This window comes from Euprymna scolopes, chromosome 6, assembly GCF_053919585.1.
Source record: "Euprymna scolopes isolate OS-2025 chromosome 6, ASM5391958v1, whole genome shotgun sequence".
NCBI classification, from domain to species: Eukaryota; Metazoa; Mollusca; class Cephalopoda; order Sepiida; family Sepiolidae; genus Euprymna; species Euprymna scolopes.
In genome coordinates this window covers 8,790,697-8,797,092 of record NC_136487.1, presented here as the reverse complement: position 1 = coordinate 8,797,092, position 6,396 = coordinate 8,790,697, and the positions used below count along the sequence as shown (strand labels likewise).

Here is a 6,396-nt window from a genome sequence, read left to right as displayed (position 1 = left end):
CCTTTTCTCCTTGTAGCAATGTCTTAATCACAGAAGAGATATTGCAAGTTTGTCTCTGTTCTATTATTATTTTTATGGCAAGTGCTCGACTGAGCTTCAATCTATGCCCCCCTTCCCGCAAAACATTTGTCTAGCTACAATTACTCTCTGTGTGCCAAAACCTACATGCAAATTCCATGAACAAATTTTCTTTCTCAGAACTGCCCACTTTTTGGAAATGCAACACTTTTCCCAGAACTGCCCACTTTTTGGAAATGCAACACTTTTCCCAGAACTGCCCACTTTTTGGAAATGCAACACTTTTCCCAGAACTGCCTATGGAACTCTGTACTGCAGGTCTGTTTTCTAGCTGACTACAACATGTAAACAAGTTCTTGTTGGGCCGACCCCTTAGATAATCAAATAATACCCAATTTCCATCACTAACCATTATTAAACTGTTGTCTCACTGACCAAACCAACTCAGTGACATGTAGTATATGGTTTCTGTTCTGCTAGATCTACAGCTGATGTGCTAACAGTAATATCTCACAATATTAGTGAATCTTTCGATGTTGGCTTCGTTTCTAGGGCATTTGCTCTTGATATATCAAAGGCTTTTGATAGAGTATGGCATAAAGATCCACTTCACAAGATCTCCAGCTATGGAATATCTAGAAATATCTTCTCAATTATTAAATCATTTGTCTTTGATAGATTTGTGGTTGATGGCCAGAAATCAGAAGCTCACAGTATTAATGCTGGTGTCCCTCAGGGTTCCATCCTGTGTCCAGCACTTTTCCTAATCTTCATCAATGATCTCCCAAATCACATTCTTAGATCATTTGTAGACATTTATGCAGACGGCACCAGAATCTATAGCAACACTTTAAAGACCAGCAATGACCAAAATCTTTCTGATTATCTCTTTTCTGATATTGAGCAATGGGGAAAAAGGTGGCTGGTTAATTTTAATGCATCAAAAACCAAGCTTCTCTCTTTCTATCATCGGTGCTCTGACTCGCATCTGGCCCGAATTGAAATAAACAGCTCTCATCTTAGAGATGCTCCATGTTTTGACAAGCTTCTAGATCTGACCTTCTTGACTGATCTGAAATGGAGCACATACATCAAATCTGCTGTCACAGTCGCTGGAAAAATAGTTGGATCTCTCTACCGTTCCAGTAGATATCTCACTGCCAGTGCAATCCTCTACCTGTATAAGAGCCAGGTATGTCCTACGATAGAGTACTTGTTATTATATCTGGGCAGGAGCTGCTCAGAGCACTCTATCCTGCCTTAACAGAATTCCAAACCGACTTTGTAACCCAGGCAGTGATACCTTTTTCTCTTCCCTGCAACCTCTTTCTTTCTCACAGGAAAGATGTTGTGAGCCTGTCTCTGCTTTATCGTTATTTTCATGGCAAGTGATCATCTGAGCTCCAATCTATGGTCCTCCCTTGCCAAACTTTCACAAAAAAACCTCTCAGCTAGCTAAAACCACTATAAATAATTTTCCCCACTCCCTATCGGTGCCTAAAACTAAACATGGATTCCATGAACAAAGTTTTTTTCCTAAAACTGTCCATCTGTTGAACTCTGTTCCACTGGTCTACTTTTCAGCTAGTTATAATATTGTTGTCTTCAAGTCGAATACAAACAAGTTCTTTTAAATAATCAAATCATACCAAATTTCCGTGACTGACGATTACTATGCTATTGTTCCAATGGCTACCGTACACATATTAACCTTTATCCTTGAGTGACTCCCAGGCCTTGATAAGTGATAACCCCTTATTAAAAACAAAAAACAAACACCTTACATGGATTAAGCAATATTCTGAAGTGGCCTCCAGGCCTTGATAAGTGGTGACTCCCTTAAAAAAAAACAACAAAACATTTAAATGAAAACCCGCTCTTGTTAAAACTCCCTGCAGGGCAGTTTATATTATAAATTAACGAAAATGATTCCCCTTGGTTCAAGCCACCCTACATTTTTGGGGCAGATAACCAATTTTTCTTTTTGTTAGCAAAGCCACGGATGTACCTCTGTATATTTTTTAGGGGAAGGGATCATATGTTAGTAACAAAAAACACTTTGCATTTCAAAAAAAAAAAAAAAAAAAAAAAAAAGTATTGTCAGAATTTTATCAATAAGAAAATAAGACATTTAAAAAAATAGAATAAAAAAATAACAAAAACCTTTGCCCTAAGTCTGAGTGCAAAGCTCCCTTAAAAAAATACCCTGGGGTGGTGGATTAGTAATCGATTTATAACGAAGTCGCCCCCCCCCATCCCTTGTAAAACCACATCTAAAGGTAGAATCTCAATTTTTGTGAGTGATTTGTTTGAGGATGTTAATTTACAATAACACCAAATTTTTAAAAGAATCCTGGACTATACTATAGACATCAAAGCAAACAAAGTGGTCAAGAAACAAATATATAACAAATAAATGTAAGATAAGTTACTCTTCTACCTACCTGGATAAGTTTTTGCTGTTATAACTTATTTTAAAGCGTTTATTTAGTTTCTTGTCTATACTAATAAATGTCCAGAATCCTATTTAAAATAATTGGCTATATGTTTAATTATTTCTAAACCCTACAGCCCCTTACACCCGGGCAAAACCGGGTAAATACGGCCTAAAGATAATAAACTGTAAAAAAAGGAAAACTTTAAAAAAAGAAAAGAAAAAGAAACAAAAACAATAAAATGCACTTGGAAAAATCTATTTATTTCAATAAATTTTACAACAATCGAAATAAAACGCACTTTGGTCGATTTAATAATTAAAACCCGAATTTGTCGATCCAAAAAAGAAAAAGGAAAAAAGGAAAGAAAGAGAAAGAAAAAATGAAAAGAAAGAAAAAAGGAAAGAAAAAGAAAAGAAAAAGAAAGAAAGAAAAAAAAAGAACGTGTGCAGTGTGCACTAGCTGAGAAAGGGAAGTGTCACTGGCTATGAATTTGAACGTCCTCAGCATTATCTAACCTCTTTTTTTTTTTTTTTTTTACTATCTTTCATTTCGTCATTATACACTTTCTCATTTTTTTTTTGAAACGTTTGTCACCTGAAATTTATGATTATTTGTGCATGTCTACCGTTTTCCTAAGGGCTGACAGATTACCAAAGGAAAAAATTCAAACTCCAGAATTTGCCGATTAAAACAAAAAGAGATTTATATCGCGTGAGTTTCCATAATACAAGAGATTTGCAATTATTATAATCATTATTTCAACTTGAAATGACGTGTTTTTTTTTCTTTTCAAACAGCTTATATCATGATTCACTGAATATTATTTTTAAACGTTTGACATCAATATTTATTCTATTCAAACTTTAGAAAAGCAAACCGAATCCTCATGAAACGAACTATTCGTTTAAAATTAGGAATAAAAAAAAAAAACTCGCCGTAAATCATTTAATGTAAGACGAAAGAAGATAAAAATGTTGGCCATTGTATAAAAAACAAAAAACTTAATAAAAAAATAAATTAAAATAAAAATTAAGAAAATGTAGTTCTTTACTAGAATAGTGTCTCCTCTTTCGAGAAATACTTTTTTTTTCTTTTTATTTTGGTGAACTTGACTTTTAACGATCTTTAAAAAAAATTATTGGAAAGTTAATGTTCTTGATTGATAAAAACATCTTATTTTTACTTTTCAAGGAATGTGTAAAAATTGATTCAAAGGCAGAAGCAAGATCGACGTAGTTTAATTTTTTTATTTTTATTTTTAAATTATTTCTTAGGAAAAAAAATGACCTTCATTAACTATAAATATCCACAATGAATATACATAATAAAAATAGTGAGTGGAACCCTAGAAAGTCAATTTCATATTTTTCCCTTGATGTTTGAACTCTAGTACCCAACTTTTGTGGTGTATCTCCATTAATGTGTGTGTAATATATATATATATATATATATATATATATATATATATATATATATATATATATATTTACACACACACACGGGAAAAAGGTTTATCTCAAAGTTCCACGTGTATTGTTTTTTTTTTTTTTTTTTTTTTTTTTTTTTTTCATACTTTCGGTTTCTGGTGACCGTTTTGCTTCACGATAAATGCCCTGAAAAAAATCCTTTCTGATTAATGTTGATCTTGGCCGTTTCTTCAGAATAGCAGTGCTAATAATAATAATAATGTTTATCAGTTTAAAAATAATGTGCTATTCAATAGCACATTATTTTTAAACTGATAAACATTATTATTATTTAAAAAAAAAAAAAAAAAAATTTTTTTTTTTTTTTTTGCATTTTCACCCCAAACAAGGCACAGTGCCACTTTGATGTAGGGGGCTACTATCGGGGACATAAGTTACAGGGATACTATGTAGGGAGTTGAGCAGCAAGATGTCTGTTTACATTACACTTGAACTTCTGCATGCCAGTACAGTTGAGGAAGCAGGAACATGGAAGGGAATTCCAAAGTCTAGCAGTTCTGGGGAATAAATCATTAGGGATCTCTACTGTGTAGGAGGGATGGGACTTTGCTGTTTATCAGGGGTATTTAAGTCAAGAGGGCACAAGGGCTTGTAGTTCGTCGGAGGAGCACACACACCTACCATTAAAAAACTTGTAAAACAGGTAGAGGGATGCAATATTTTGTCAATGGGACAGAGGTCGAAGCTTACAAGGGACTTTTCCAGGGTATTCATCGTGTTTGCAGAAACCGGAAGTCAATAAACACGCGGAACTTGGGAATAACCCTTTTGCGTATATAAACACATTTATTCTAACATGAAATTGTTTTTATAATCTTATTTTCGAAATTCTCAAATCTACGATCTAAACACCATGTAAGTTTTTCTTCCATTATATTATTATATTTTGGCGGATAAAAAGTTAAGGTGCTTATGCACTTTTGTTACCGCGCTATTTTTTTAAATAGTATTTTTAAGTTTAATTCCAGTTTTAGGATATTTTTTTTTTTTTAAATTGTTAAGTGAAAGTCCAGAATAATTACAAAACATCCTTCCATTCCCAATGTTAAGAATGGCTTTCTAAATGTTATTTCAGCTCGGTAACAAAAAGGCATAAGTACCAAAGTTAATTTCTAGGTACTGGTGCCGTTTACGGATCGTGCTGAAATAATAACGAAACCCATTCTTAACATGGCGAGGGAGGGCTTTAACTGTTCTGTACCTTTTACTTAACAATTTAATAAATAAAAGATATAAAAAAAATGAATTTTCTTCAAAAACTTTATCTTTATATGAATTTCGACATTTCTCATCTCCCTTAATTTGTCACCCTAAAGTAAAAAATAATCACCTAAGAAAGTTTTAGTAAATTAATATTTAATAAAATTGGGAGCTTATCATTATTGCACGCGTGAAACGCCGAAACGAAAACTGAGCTGTAAAAATATAGTCGCTATCTTCATAAACAAGTTCAAAAAAATTTAAAACGAAACATAAGTAAAGTTCATGATTTTCTAAGTTCAGTAAAAAAGTATTAAACATTTTAACGAGAAAAAAGTAAAACATTTCACTTTTTATTTTTAAAATGAAAGGTTCATTGGGGACACATAGATTCGAAAAAGTTGTCAAAAAACATATATAACAAATGTTATCAAAAGCAAGAGAAGTTACTTTTCTATCTAACTAGATAATTTTTTAGTGTTTTTATTTAATATAAAATGTTTATTTGGATCGAAAAACATGCAGTGTTTATTGAGGTATTTGAAAAATACAAATGGCGGTGGACTATGTTGAACACGTTAAGTTTGGGAAAATGAGTTAAAACTAAAAAATTATCCAAAATAAACTCACTCAATATATGTTACCGTGGTAAATATGAGGAATTACTCCACCCTCGAAAATCCCTTTAAAATTACCACTCTTCTAAGTTTTCGGTGTCGCTGAAAACGAAAATAACGTTTAAAATTACGGCAAACGATTAGTTTCCAAAATATGAAGAAATGTTAGTTTTAAAAAAGTGGGGGATCACTTTTCTATAAAAAGTGTGTGCTTAGTGGATAAGGGGTCGAACAAGGGACAAATCAGGAAGCGGGGACATGAAGTCCCCCAAAATATATTTATACAACGAATATGAAAAAAATGTTACACGCATATGGAAGTGCATTTTTTACTTAGTAATCGGTGAAAATTTTATATTGATTAGAAAATTACCTGATTTTTGGTAGATTTTTAAAGACAGACTTTATTATGAAAATCACTTATGAAAAACGCTCCATGAATTTGGCGGTCACTGAGTGTTGGAATTGTAGAAATTTAAAAAAAAATTTTTAAATAAGAAAAATTTTTTTTTTTTTTTTTTATTCTTCTCAAAAAAGACAAAATAAAACCAAAGAAATTGGTTGCACATTTTTCTCCATTAAAGTCAAAGGATCAAAGTGTAGTATCTGTTCTGCAGATGCTGCACTTAAGATAAT

General features: G+C 32.3%; 1 protein-coding gene across 1 annotated transcript in view; it reads left to right on the top strand.

The window, feature by feature from the left end:
- The first annotated feature begins 2,964 nt into the window (after positions 1-2,964).
- LOC145277492 (metallophosphoesterase 1-like) overlaps positions 2,965-6,396 on the top strand; it is a 148,091-nt gene continuing 144,659 nt past the window's right edge. Inside the window, exon 1 of the mRNA XM_080128879.1 lies at positions 2,965-3,167. The gene's annotated coding sequence lies outside the window, so the exon portion shown is untranslated. The remainder of the gene's footprint in view (positions 3,168-6,396) is intronic.